Source organism: Calliphora vicina, chromosome 1, assembly GCF_958450345.1.
Source record: "Calliphora vicina chromosome 1, idCalVici1.1, whole genome shotgun sequence".
Taxonomy (NCBI): domain Eukaryota; kingdom Metazoa; phylum Arthropoda; class Insecta; order Diptera; family Calliphoridae; genus Calliphora; species Calliphora vicina.
This window is the reverse complement of record NC_088780.1, coordinates 162,826,905-162,842,571: the sequence shown is the minus strand read 5'-3', so window position 1 is coordinate 162,842,571 and position 15,667 is coordinate 162,826,905.

The following is a 15,667-nucleotide window of genomic DNA, read 5'->3' as shown; positions in this document are numbered from 1 at the left end:
ATGAAACCGTAATAATCCATAATGACAAAGCTCGGCCAAATGTTGCAATATCTGTTAAAAAGAATTTAGAATGAAGTGGTTGGGAGGTTTTGCCTCACCCGATTTATAGTTCAGACCTTGTCCCGTCCAACCACCAGGTGTTTCGATCGATACAAAATTTTAAATATTTTTAGGTAAACAAAATTAAATTTTTTTTCCAGTTGTTTTTTCGAAATTGTTTTTTAATTTTTTTTTTAAATTTCAAAATTTTATTTTTAAATTTAATAATTTTTTTTTTAATTTTAAAAAATTTTTTTTTTAGTTTTGAAATTTTTTTTTTTAATATTTAGTGAAAAAAATTTTGGTGAAAAAAAAAATTCGGGTTAAAAAATACTTTTTCCGATTTTGACCCATTGTAGGTCCAACTTAATATGGTCTTATATACGTCGTTGCACAGGTCTTTGAAATATCTATCATTAGATATCCATATTGTCTATATTAATGATTTAATAATCCAGATATGGGTCAAAAATAGGTAAAAAATCGAGGTTGTCCTGGTTTTTTCCTTATATCTCAGCCATTTGTGGACCGATTTTCTCGATTTTAAATAGCATTATTTGGGGGCTTCAGAAAGTTGATACCAACACACAGACGGACATGTCTATATCGACTCCGCTATCTATAACGATTCAGAATATATATACTTTGTGGGGTCGCAAATGAAAAATGTAGAAATTACAAACGGAATGACAAACTTATATATACCTTTGCCACTCATGGTGAAGGGTATAAAAATAACGTTAAAAGACAAAAAAAGACCCGTGTCTCCCAGTTTTGCCCAAAGTCATGCACTTTTTTTTATGGGCCCCCAAATTTTGGGGCTTCGGTGTCATTTTTGCAAAAAAGTGATCATTTTCACAGGCTCATTCTTGCAAACAGTTCGGAATTTTGATTTACTCTCTGAGTCAAAGCTGTAGCCCTTGTCATAAAGAACAAAAAAAACTTCATCTTCATGATCAAAATTTGCAAAAAACTTTAGAAACTTCGAATTTCAGAATTAATACAATTTTTTAAATTTGGAATTATGAAAAATTTTAAGCAGTTTCATAAAATGGTAATTTTTAAATTGTTCGAATAATTTTTGTAAGAAATTATTCTATAAACTATTCGAAAACCCTATTATTTACATAAATTTATAATTGATTTAGCTAATTTTGTGAAGATCGGTTCACAGATGACTACAGCATCATTTGAAGAACAACTCCCAGGGATTAATTTATAAAGAATACATTTTGTTAAACCGTTAATATCGAGATTAAATTCAAAATAGTTATTTTCTTTTGAATAAAAAGAGCTTTATCAAATACTGTAGGAATTAAAACAAAATAACTTTACCGTATTAAAATAAATTACCGTTACTGTTACCTATTAACCGTTTCGAAACGGTAGCCAATCCGGCTTATTTATTGCAAATAGTGTATGTACAAACAATTCTAATAGTTGTATGTATTTCATTTGTATTAAATTAATTAGCTCAACTTTTAGTTATAACACTGCTTTTTTCATGCTTTTCATGCTCTTCATCAGCTGTCGAAACAATGAAGGGTCACTAGATCACCTGGTGTGTGAACTAGTGCAAACACACACTAGTATTTATGTATATGACGTCTCATAAACCTCCTTCTCTCTTTAACACTCTGTTGAATGAAATGGAAACAAACTTGTAGAATTCTACTCGCCTGCAAGTAAATCGAGTTAATTAGTTTAACAGCTTTTTGGATTTTCTAGAACACACTACGAGTACATATTAAACAAATACATACATAGTTTCTGTTTATTTTTTGTTAACAATTGAATTCGTACTAAATGTTCTGTGAGTTGTAGGTTTGAAATTGTTTGCATGAAAGTGACAAAAGGCCAAAAGTGTTGTGCGATAGTTAGTAAAAGCGTTACTTTTCTTTTGTTTTGACCTGTTGACGAAGAGTTGGCCAATTAAGTAATGAAACTTAAAACAAACAATCAAGTTTAGAGTTTTTTTTTTGGTATCAAGTGGTGATAATACCTACGAGTGCGATGAGAAAGAAGTATGTTGTGAAATAATGAGTGAGTGATATTGTAAGTAAGTGTTTTTGATGCATTGAATAGATGGGTAAAGTATTGTTTGTTGGCTTTGAATGGATAAATAAATTGAAGAATAGTGTCATATGTATTTTTAATTGTGTCAATTTAATTGTGTGTTTATATTGGGGTTTCAATATCATGACTAGAATGTAATTTATTGTACAAGTAATCAGGGCCAGAAAATAAAAATAAATTGAATACGTTGGGATTCATATTTGTAGTTTTATGTAAAGTGTCTGAAATTTAAATGTCACTTTAAGAGCCAATTACTGAGAGACAAAAACCCTAAATCTGTGGTCAAAAAACTAAGTAAATCAATGTAAATATTTTGTTGTTGTGTCAGCCATAAAATTTTGGAGAGTAGTCGAGCCCTTATCGCCAAATTATCGTAAGCGACATTTTCTTAATTTCTTTTAATACTGAAGTTAAAATTTTATGGACCGACAGATATTTTAGAGTTCTCAGAATATCAAAATTGTTAATAACTTTAAAAATATAGGGGATAAGATTTTATCGTAAGTCAATGTTTACATTTTACGGTAAGTGAATTTTATCGTAAACGACACACAGTGGTATGGAAATAAAAAGAGGGATATAAATCTGTAACATCTAAACGGTTAGGTCGGTTTAAATGAAATTTCACATGCCCAAAGAGGAACTATTGTCTATTTTGTATATAGACCTCATGGGCTTACTAGAGGAGCGGCCATGGGTCCCCAAAGTAGGACACCTCGGGTATGTTAAATTTTTAAAACGATGCTATTACATATGTAGAATATCCGCGTCGTAGCTATCAATTATCTCTTATAGCTTAGGAGATATTCGCATTTGAAAATAATATTTTTAACATTTTTACCCACCCTACTCCAATTTGTTTGATAACAACGGGCCCAGATTTTCTCCAGTTTACAAATGTATGTGTCAAATAAAAAAAGAATTGTTTAAAAATACTGACCGAGTTCAAAGTTATATGCATTTGAATTTAAACAAGGAAGAGAGCTATATTCGGCTGTGCCGAATCTTATATAGCCTTCACCAAATTATACTTTAAAATAAATTTTTTTAAATATTTTTAGGTAAACAAAATTTCATTTTTTTTTAATTGTTCTTCAAAATTTTTTTTTGGAAATTGTTTTTAAAAAAAGTTTTTTCCAATTTTTTTAAAATTTTTTTTTTTAATTTTTTTAGTTTTTAAATTTTTTTTTTTTAGTTTTTAAATTTTTTTTTTTGGAAAAAAAATGTATTACAAAAAAAATTTTTTGATGAAAAATAATTCGGGTTATAAAATATTTTTCCCGATTTTGACCCATTGTAGGTCCAACTTACTATAGCCTTATCTACATCGTTGCAATGGACTTTGAAATATCTATCATTAGATATCCATATTGTCTATATTAATGACTTAGTAATCCAGATATAGATCAAAAATAAGTCAAAAATCGAGGTTGTCCCGGTTTTTTGCTCATATCTCCGTTATTTATAGACCGATTTTGCTGATTTTAAATAGCAAACTTCTCGAAAGCATGTCTGACAGAATTATTGAAGATTTGGATCCCGAAAATATCTGGGGTCTTCAGAAAATTGATTTCAACAGACGGACAGACAGACAGACGGACATGGCTTAATCGAATCCGCTATCTATAAGGATCCAGAATATATATACTTTATAGGGTCGGAAATGAAAAATGTAGAAATTACAAACGGAATGACAACTTATATATAAAAAGGCGATTTTTCTCTAGTTTTTTTAAGGAAAAAATACTTAAATACTTAAAAAAGTCTAAGATGATGTATAAGGAATTTATACTTTTTGACAACACAACATATTTTGAATGAAAAAAAATTGAATAAGCTTGAACCGAAGGTAAAAGGTCCATCCAAAAAATTAAAATTTTTTTTATAAAATTCAATTTTAGATCAAAAATTCTCAAATTGCATTGTAGATATCAAAATATATTAATCCAGTTAAGATAGCCCAATATGTTCTTAATTATTTTGCAAAGGGTTCGGATAGCCCCGACCTTGGTATGAATATTATAGACAAAAAACTAAAAAATCTTATTTTAGGGATTTTTCAAAACTTTTTTAGGAATTGGGGGATTCCTGATAACAGATTTAAAAATTTGTTTTTATTTTTTTCATTTTCAATAGAAAAATCTACATAAACTATTCATAAATAAAAGTTTAATTTCAATTTGAAAAATGTGTATCTTTGCAAAAACTCAATAAAAAACTATTTTTGTCATATTTTTCAAAAAAGTATTCCAGATTTTTTTAATTGTCAAAAGTTATAAACATATAACCTTATGTTTTTTTTTGATTAAATTAATTAGGGAAAACTTTATATCTCGCAGAGAATTTACACTATTTATTGATAGCTTAGGTACATTTTTGTAGCTGATTGTTTCCTTGACCTGAACAGGCTCGATATAGTTTACGCCTCTAATTCTTCCCTATGCAATAGAACATTGTGATTATTATACCCTTCACCATGATTGGCAAAGGTATAAATAAGTGTGTCATTCCGTTTGTAATTTCTTCATTTTTCATTTGCGACCCCACAAAGTATATACATATGTATATTCTGGATCGTTATAGATAGCGGAGTCGACATAGCCATGTCTGCCTGTCCGTCTGTGTGTTGAAATCAACTTTCCGAATCCCCCAAATAACTTACATATACGATTCATACATCAATATCTCCGAAATTCTTCCGGCTCGGTTGCCAAGACAACCTCGATTTTTGACCTAAATCTGGATTACTAAGTCATTAATATAGACAATGTGGATATCTAATGATAGATATTTTAAAGACCTTTGCAACGACGTATGTATATAAGACCATAGTAAGTTGGACCTACAATGGGTCCAAATCGGAAAAAATATTTTTTATAACATTTTTTTTTTCACTAAATTTCAAAAAAAAAATAATATTAAAAACTATTTCGAAAAAAACAACTTTGGAAAAAAATTTAAATTTTGTTTACCTAAAAATATTTAAAATTTTTATTTTAAAGTATAATTTGGTGAAGGGTATATAAGATTCGACACAGCCGAATATAGCTATCTTACTTGTTTTTTTTATTATTTTCATTGTTTTCAAAATTTGTATTATTGAAATTAGTTATTTTAAAAAATAGAATAATTGTGCTTAATTTCAGAAACACATTTTTATATTTAATATTATAAATGCTTTACAAACTATTTTTAGTTAACGAAATTAATTAAAGTAATTGTTTTCATTAAATCACAAATTACAATTAAATTGCTAACTCTTATGTTTTGTGACAAAGACTTTGAAAAATTTCTCATAATTTTTTGTTTTTTTTATCAAAAAACCAATTCAACCAAGCAAAACTAATTCGTGATGTCACTTGATGCATGGTTAAATTTATTTTATTTCTATTTTAAAACCAAAAAAAAAATCGTAATAAATAACGGTTTTGCAAAAAAAAATTGGATTTTGAAAAATCATTATTATTGCATATTGACATTAATGCTAATCTACATTCAATTTTATTTTGAACTCATGTCACACAAATAATCATCGTACAACATAACTCTGTATACTTATGGCAAACAATTTTACGCTATTGGCATCGCAATCGCAAACGTAATTTATTTATTTATAGTTAACAACAAAATTACAAATAAATACGGGTAATGTAATAATGTTAGATGATAATACTACTCGTACTCTTGACAGTTTGCCTGTAATTTTAACAGTTACAACATAATTTTTTTTTATAATTTTTTTTCTTGTTTTAAATAAATACCATTTATGTACAAGTATTTTGTTTGGAAAATACTAACAAGTACAAGTACTTGCTCATAAAAAAGGTCATTTTCTCAGGTGCTTAAAGTTTAATATATCTAACCCAGTTTTCTTAAAAGTCATTTCTTCTAACAATTTGTTAAGTACCCTACGCAGTACTGATGTAAGTATAATAATAAAGTATTTAGAAAACAGAAACTTACCCCCTGTCTATTCCTGATACATTTTTATCATGATAAACGGAGTCAAGATAAAAAATTATCGGGTATAGTCCCCATTTATTAGTATCAGCTCCGTTATGACAAAATTGTTAGTGCATTTGCTTAGACAAATTTGTCTTGACAGCAAACGTCATTAATTGTTATGATAAATATTTGTCAAGTATAGACAGGGGCTTAAAGCTAAAACTTACACAATTTTAAAATTGAGGAGTATAGTTTCTCATTTTTATTATATTGGGCGTATGACTTAAAATTTTGTGATTTTTTCAAACTTTTGCCTTTTATTTTGAAACATTTGTACAATATAAATTTATTCAAAGTATTGTCCACTGTTATTTATGACATTTTCCAATCTTTCTGGCAAATATGAATTCAACGCCAAAAGAACTACTCATCTTTTGGAGCCAAGAACGAATCAAGCCAATTTCGGATTGTGAAGTGAAGCGTATCCCAGAAAGAGCATTCTTCATTGATCGGAACAAATAGTAGTCGGACGGAGCAAGGTCTGGACGTATCAGGCAAAACATCCCAACCACTTCATTTTAAATAATTTTTAAAATTTATTATTTTTATAGCGTTCAAGTATGATTTCGAACATGCAAAATCGTCTTTCAATGTCTCTCGGCTTCAATTCGTATGGTACCCAATTTTCCTGCTTCTCAAAACCTTTTTAAAATGGCTGCTTTAGTAGCTCCCTATAATTTGCAAGCTCTTGTTGAATTTGTCAACAATCTTCATGTAGTAATGCCTCCAATTCTAGGTCTTTAAACTTCATTCACCATAAGCTTAGGTGAGCAATAGGTGTACTTAAAAAAGATACGACATCTTTTGTAAATCCCTCAATTTTATGGCATACACATAATACTATTGGAAGATCGAAAAAGTATCATCAGTTTTGGTTCCTTTTTGGTACCGAAGCGAAAAATCTTAAAAGGCGTTCACTAAAAAAACAAGATTTCACTGAAAAATACAGGATTTCACTAATCACTCAGAACCATATATGCTTAATTTCACATTTCTATGTCCATTATAATAGAAAATTCAGAAAGTACCAGTGTAAAAACGAAAAAGTACCATCACCTAAATAACATTGGGCACCGTAACATTGATTTTTACTTCATTCACAAGGATATCAGCTAACTTTTAAGTTGCTAAGTTAAATAATTTTAAATATTAAAAAATCTACCATTAGGAGAAAAAGTACCAATTTCTCTTTTCCCTCTTGAAAACTAGTTTTAAACCTGATGGGAGTGATGGGAGAAGTACAAAAATAAGACAGTAGAGTTTGGAACTGGTAACATTATGGCATAGGGCTGCTTTTCAGGGCATATTTTGCGGCAAATTCTTGTAATAAAAGATACTAGACTCGAATTGGATACATTTTAATCGATTTTATGTATTCATACGCTTAGGAAAATATGGTCCTAGTTTTTCCGGGAAAATTACCCCAAGCACCCCTCTAGAGTTGTAACGTTGTGGTGACAATTTAATGAGATAATTGTTTTGAAGTGGCCTGTCCTAATTGCCAGATTTCAAACCCATAGAAAACCGATGGGAAATTGTAGATTCGGGAATGCCAAACTAATTTTTACTCATTTTTGCTATTGAGATGATTTATATCTTTAGTTTTAAAGATACATAGGGTGACAAAAAAGTACCAAAATACAGTTATTAAACGTTTTCTTCCACAAAAAGTTCGAATTTCAAAAAAGTACCAAGATCCTGTAAGTTATTTTTAAATGCATGAACAAGAAGTTTTAAATTTGTTTGTAACTGCATTAGTTTAGAAGATATAACGTTACCAAATTTAACCGTTTTACCCTCTAAACATTTCATGCATAGCTTCAGGCGTTTGGGTTGTGCGATGATGAATCAGTCATTTGATAATGTTACATTTTTCTATATAAAGAGTGAACTTATGAAAGGCTTAACTGTCAAACGAACTGTCATACTGACCTCACTTTTTGACATTAATGATCAGTATACTCTGGCAATCATGAATAGATTGACGTCTGAGCAACGCAAACAAATTATCAAAATTTACTTTGAATATCAGTCATCGATTCGTTTTATCGCAAAATTGGCTTAACGGGTTTGTTAATAAACAAAATTGCCGCGTATGGAGTGAGACCAATCCACAACACAACCTACAAACTCCATTATAGCCAGAAAATTGGCATCATCGGACCTCATTTCTTCAAAAATTAACCCTGAGTTCGCGTTACTGTCAATGGAGACCGTTATCGCAACACGATGAATGATTTTTAGTTTGAAAATATGGAAATAGATCTGTTAATTGGTCCCAAGGTCATGAGATTTCACACCTCTCGATTATGTCCTGTAGATCCACGATAAACCAGCAACAACTGACGCTATGGAGGACAACATTGTTATATATCTTTAAATATTGAAGATTCGTTATAGTCGTAATATAGTGACACTCTTCTTTTTCTTTATGTTATATTTAAAGCTTTTTTAAAAAAAGTGTTTTATATATTTTTTTTAAGAAATAACAAACAAACAAAGAAAGAACTAAGTCACTACATACTTGCATGAATACCAGCAATTAAGGGTTTCTTCTTTCAAACGAGTGCAAAAAGCGCGTGTGCAAAACTATTAAAATTTTATTTAGCACTCACTGTAACTAGAGATCTTTATTTAAGTTTTTCACTTACCTACATGGGAAATTTAACATCTTAGATTAAACCTAATATTGTATTAAGTTTAGTTGTGTTTTCTCTCTTTAATTGCATTAAAATTCATTAAAACAATAACTTGATTTTAGTTATGAATTTTTCTTTTTCGGTTTTTTTTTTGGCTGAAATAGTGCAGATTAAGAAGATTTCTCTTGAAATAAAGCAAAGAAATTACTAAATTTCTTATAAAGAATTTAGATAAAGTTACAACAGAAAATGAAAATAAAGAATTAACAATCATATCACAAATATTTGTGCTTAAAAGATCAGTTTTTCCCTATGATCAATTTCAATTAAGGAAGATTAAATTCTTCTAAGCTAAAGTCTAACTAAATGACAATCTAAAGAAATATCTTCAGATTACCTTTTGAAACCAATGTTTATCCAAATTTTACATCGCACTTAATGTGTATTAAAAAAAGTACTCCGCAACTATTTTCAGTTCAACTTGAAGTTTAAAAGTCAGCCAAAATGTTGTAAATGTCAATAATGTACGTGCTTCAAAGAGAAACTCCGCACGAGTTTTACGAGTGGGAAACCAAACCAAACATTTGATCGTAATCTTTGCCCATTTGTATTATGTAGCAGCTTTAGTACTCATATTCATATTTCTATCTAAATTCATATTCGCATTGATTACAAAATTCAGCACCTTAAAATTATCAAATAAAACAAAAGTAAAAAAAGTATTTAGTGAGAGAGTAAGTACTACACAGACTAATTATAATTTAATATCTTACATACGAGTACAACTAAATATATTTCATTATTTTCACATGGAATAATTATTTAAAAATTAAATAAAAAAACGAAGAAAACAAATGCAAAATAACGTTAAATTTTACAGTTGATGTTTGGTATAAGGGTGACCCAAATGGATATTAGTACTTATATGAAAAAAAACGGATATTTTTTTTAAAAATACAGTTTTGTGATGTAAAATAAATATTCTAAGGATGTTGTAATTTGTTGTTAGGATTCAATGCTACTCTAATATGACAACTGTTGCATTTGAAAAGAAGGCTGTTGAGGGCACTGTGGGGGAAATTCGAAAAATGCGGAAATAGTTCGATTTTAATAAACTTTTCCATGGCTATAGAAGAGGTGTAATTGAGTTCAAAACCTAAGCGGGTGTTTTTTTGCATCGAAAATGTGGAATTTTGTACCGACGAATCGATATATGCGGGAAGTTTTGCTTTACTTTTTTTGAAGGAAAGTGTTGCTGAAGCAAACCGACTGCTCACCAAAGTTTATGGTGAATGTCAGAAGTGGAGATTTTGACACGGAAGTCATAGATCGCCAAGGCCAACCAAAAAAGTTTGAAGACCAAGAATTGGCGGCATTACTCAATGAAGATTGTTGTAAAACTCAACAAAAGCTTGCAAAATCATTGGGAACTACTCAAGCATCAATTTCCAAACGTTTCAAGCAGCAGGATTCACCCAAAAGCAGGAAAATTGGGTACCGCCCGTATTGAAGACGAAAGATTTTGCATGTCTGAAATGCTGCTTGACGCTATAAAAGAAAATAATTTTTGCACCGAATCATAACCCGAATTATAACCAGTGTTTAAAAAGCTACGATAACTAACAAATTTTTAACTGTTGCTACAACTACTGCTTCAAAAAAGTGTATGTAGCGGTAGCAGTAGCATTTGACTTTTTTCGTTTTCTTGTTTTATTTAAAACTACTGCTACCTTCAAAATATAAAACTCTTAACAGAGCAGTAGTAATAAAACATGATTGCTACTGCTCTATATCGAGTTTTAATTTTTATTATTTATAAATAAGGTAGCAGTTAAGTAGCAGTTGATGCAGCAGTTAAGGTAGCAATAAAAGTAGTCAAAAAAGAAAATCTTCAGTCAAAACACCATAATTGACAGAATTAAACACTGTGTGTTGTTTTTGTTTTGAGAGTTTTTGAAAGAATTATTCGTTTTTATTCGTCTCAGATGTTCGTGTTGCTAACAGAAAGATCGTGTTGTCTGTGTGTATAACAAAATAGCCGAACTTTTGTTTACAACATGACCAACTTACACAAATATACATTCACAACAACAACACACAATATACTTTTTTGGCTGCAGATTTTTATTTTGACTTATTTTATTGCTACCTCAACTGCTACTTAGCTGCTACTTCAACTGCTACTTCTTCTACTACCTAACTGCTACTTCTATTACTACTAAATTTTAAAAATAGCAGAATTAATAAAAAACTAATGGCTCTGCTACATGAAAACTTTTTCTTTTTTAAGGTAGCAATAGAAAATAAATTACTCTGCTACTTTTAAATTTTTCTTTTATTGTACTACTACAACTACTGCTACCAAAATGTGAAGGTAGCAGTAGTAGTAGTAATTGATTGACTCCGAGTTTTATTAATTTTTAAACTAGACTACTTGTGCTTTTCGTTGCTACTGCTACTTGTAGTCTAGTTTTTCAAACACTGATTATAACAACGAATCCCGAATCGTGAAGCCCGGCCAACCAGCCGAATCGACACCAAAGCCAAATATCCATGGCGCTAAGGTAGTTCTCTATTATGAGCTACTGAAATCTGACCACAACTCATCCGTTTGAAGCGAGAACATGCTGCCAGACTTGAAACCGTAATATTCCATCATGACAACGCTTGGCCACATGTTGCTCGGAGTATTTACAATGAAGTGGTTGGGAAGTTTTGCCTCACCCGATTTGTAGTCCAGAACGTGCCCCGTCCGACTACTATTTGCTTCGATCGATGCAGAACTCTCTCTCTCTCTGCGATACGCTTCACTTCAGAACAGAGTATCCGAAATTGGCTTAATGCGTTCTTGGCACCAAAAGATGAGCTCGGAATCCATATGTTGCCAGAAGATGGGAAAAGGTCATAGCAAATAATGGCCAATACTTTGAATAAATTTATTTTGCACAAATGTTCCAAAATAAAAGCTAAGCATTTGAAAAAATCCCGCATTTATGTATATAATAAAAGACGAATTACTGAGTGATTTTCATACAAAATATAAGAAATTACACAATTTTTCTAGAAGAAACCAACCCAAAAATTATTCATATTTTTTTGGGACACCCTGACAATCACTCATGTATGGAAAACACTTTCACTGAGGCGAACATTCAAATGACACGCTGGGGTTCACCAAGAAAACAGGTGAAGAAGAAAAGAAGACAAAGTACTAAAACATCTACATTTGTAAAGTAAAAAAAATGTAAAGAAAGAGCCGACCAAAAACAGAAAACGATCAAAGAAAAGCGTATATGCGATCGTTGTGTTGCTTGCTCATCATCATCATCATAAGACAACGACTATGATGATCCACTTTGAGGCGCTGGTGTTACAATGCTTTTGTACCTAAACATTCCAACAATAGAGGCAGTTGAAGACGGTTTAACTTTTAACTTAAATTTTAAAGCCGCTAAAATATTTATCACAAAAAAAAAATAAAAATAAAATAAATAATTTAAAGTGAATTAATTTTGTAATACTTGTTGTACATGGAAAATGTTTTGTTTAAAAGCATATCGAAAAAACTGTTCTATCTCCATTAACAATTTTAAATTGTGGCCTGTGAATGGTGTGCATTTCATATTTATCTTATTGTTAATTCATGTGTTTAAAGGTAATAATGGAGTAAATTTGAATTTATAATTTTTGGAAACATCTTTTGTTTTTGAGATGTATATCATGGAGTGAAAGTTTGAAAACATTAAAAAGAACAAAGTGATTTTAAACTAGAAATATCCTTTACAAAAGAGATTATAACATAAATAAAGAATATATTGAGAAAAAAAACAAAAAATTACAAAAAAGAGTTTAGTAAAAATTTGGGATGAAAATGTGATTATTCTTGATTAACTTTGAACGCTGCTCTGTTTGTACTAAAATGTTTTGGTGAAAACGTGAATTGAATCCGCGATTATTCGTGGTTAACAATGTTTATTTATATACAGTGGTGGCCACCAATTTAAGACAAATACTTGAATGTTTTTCATCAACTGAATTTTAAGTGCGATAGAGCCAAAATAAAAGGACCTCTAAGGATATGAAATTTATTATTAATGTTTCTAGTTTCTGAAAAATGTTTGGAAAAATCGGTAAAACATATATGGACAAAGATATGTGGAAATACGTTGACCCACCTCAGCGAACATCCGCTGTTAATAACATGATATGACCGAAACTAATGAAACTAAAAATTCGAAATTTGGTCCGAATATTTTATAATAATAAAATTATAATATAAATGTGAGAAAATATGTTTATTTAAAAAAAAAAATTTTTGGTCAAGTTGTAGAAAAATTTTATGTATTCATGGTGAATATGTATGAATTGCCACAGTCGAATAAAACACACTTGTGTGTTAAAACAGTCCTCATGCATACATATGTGTGGAAATATTTGAAAAAATAATTGACAATCACGTGGAATTTAGCAAACAATTTTTGTCTTAAATTCGTGGCCACCACTGTATATTACCGGTGTTCGCACATATTTATTACTCAAAGGTCAATCTGTGATCAATCATATGAGTTGAATCTCTAATATTTCTATTTCAATATATATTTTTGTATATACAAAAAAACATTCATCTATTACTTTGTCAAGAAGTGTTTGATCGGTAGAAGTAGCTTAATAGTGACTACTAGGGATGCGAAATAGAATTATTCGGTATTAAGAAATCCCAAATTGTTCGTATAATTCCGGAATTTTTTTTAAATTTGGATGCTCCTCGAAACTTCCAAAAGACCTACACAGATTTGTGATAGCAACTGAATTTGTTGCCAATCGAATGATTCTACCTTAGTGACCGAATTTTACAGTTGTGGCTACAAAATTTCAGAAGGGGTAACAAAAAATTGGTTGCTTCTTTATCAACTGACTTTCTGTTGATAGAACCGAAAAATTCTATGCAGGAGAGCAAGTGTGTGGTATTGGAATTCCGGACAATTCATAGGACTTCTATATAAAGTCGATGGTATAGTGAATAAGAATATGTATCAAAATATTCTCACATGTTAGTAAGAAAATGTTGACCCCGTTGATATTATAACATGACAACGATCAAAAATACACCTCAAAAGTTGTAAAAAATTGGTTGTAGCAAAAAGAGATTACCGTAATCGAATGGCCGTTCACTCTCGCGACCTTAACCCTATTGAAAATTTATGCAAAATATTGGGTGAATGACTAAAAAATTTGGTATTTACAATAGATGGCGTATCTTTTGAAAGCGGTTTTTGTTATTAAATGTCATTTTGAAGGGTTCATGTCATATAGTGTAAAAAACAAGATTATGCTGAAAAATAAACAGCGAAACGTCAGATGAAAGATTAAATAATTTCTTTTAATTAAATTTAAAAGCTTACATTAGAAAAAATCTAATTAAAATAAAACCGTTATTGAATAAAGGTCGAATATATAAAACAAAATTTCACAAATTTTTTTTCGAAAATGTCGAATTTTTTGCCAACTATACGAGAAGTTTTGCTTTATTGCTCCAAAGCTTATGGTGAACATGTTCCATCGCTTTTAACGTGCGGGATATGGATCGTTCGGTTCAGGAGTGGTGTTTTTAACACGGAAGACAAATATCGGCAAAAGCAGGGAAATTGGGTACCATTCGAATTGAAGCTGAGAGACCTTGAAAAACGATTTTGTATGTCTGAAATACTGCTTCAACACTGTAAAAGAAAATCGCTTTTACACCCATTTTCACTTGCGATGAAAAATGGATACATTACAATAACCCGATGTGTAAAAAATCGTATGTGAAGCCCGGCCAACCAGCTAAATCGATACCAAAGCCAAATAACCGTGGCGCTAAGGTACTTTTCTGTATTAGATTTGAGCAAAAGTGTTCTAGCTGCTGAAAGCTGACCAGACCATCACAGGGAACCTGTACCGAATGCAACTGATTCGTTTGAAGCGAGCATTTGCCGATAAACGGCCACAATATGCGGCCAGACATGAAACCGTAATATTCCATTTAGGACCATTATTACAACTTGCCTTTATGTATGAAATAGTAAAAGGTAACTTTAAGCAATAGAAAAAGGTACCTTTAAAGTTAACTTTTACTATTACGATAAAGGCAAATTGTAATAATGGCCCTTAAAGTTCTTAATTGTTAACCATTAATTCAAACTTTCACTCTCCACCAGTTCAATGTATCCCGGAAATTTATGTTATAGATCTTGCTGAGTACATTACAAATTGTGTCTAAAAATTTCAGAAACACCCTCAAATTCAGAAGTTATTCTGAAAAAACCGTTTTCAGTGATGTTCGTCAACTTATCGACCTGTAACTCAGTCAATTTTTGTCCGATTTTAAATTTTTTAACGTGTTTGGAAAGAAAACTGATTACTCTTTAAAATGACATGTATTTATTGATACATTTAGTCGCGTTGCATTGATTATTTTGATATGGAGCTTATAAAAATGTATATCAATGCATAAAAAAAATTTTGTTCTTAACAAGACATAGTTTTAATTTTTCAAAGCGGATGAAAACTGTAAAAGTTATTCAACTTTTTATTAATACCTTTCTTAGTATTTTCTCCCCCAGCGCAATTTTTTTTAATTTTTTTTGAAAAAGTTTAATAACTTTTGCAAATATGAACGGATTTTAATAAATAATGCCACGTTTTTGTCTACATAAAATAGTCTATCAAACGCTATGCAATTTTGTTTTCATAGAAAAAATTTAAAATAATTATTGTTGAATTTGAAAAATTACGAAGAGAATAAAAAAATTAAATTTTTTATAAAAACTTAAACAATTTCTTGGAATATACATGTTATGCCTACATACAAGGAAAGCTTAATTCTTTGTCTATTCATAATTGTTTAAAATTTTCAAAACGGTCTAAAA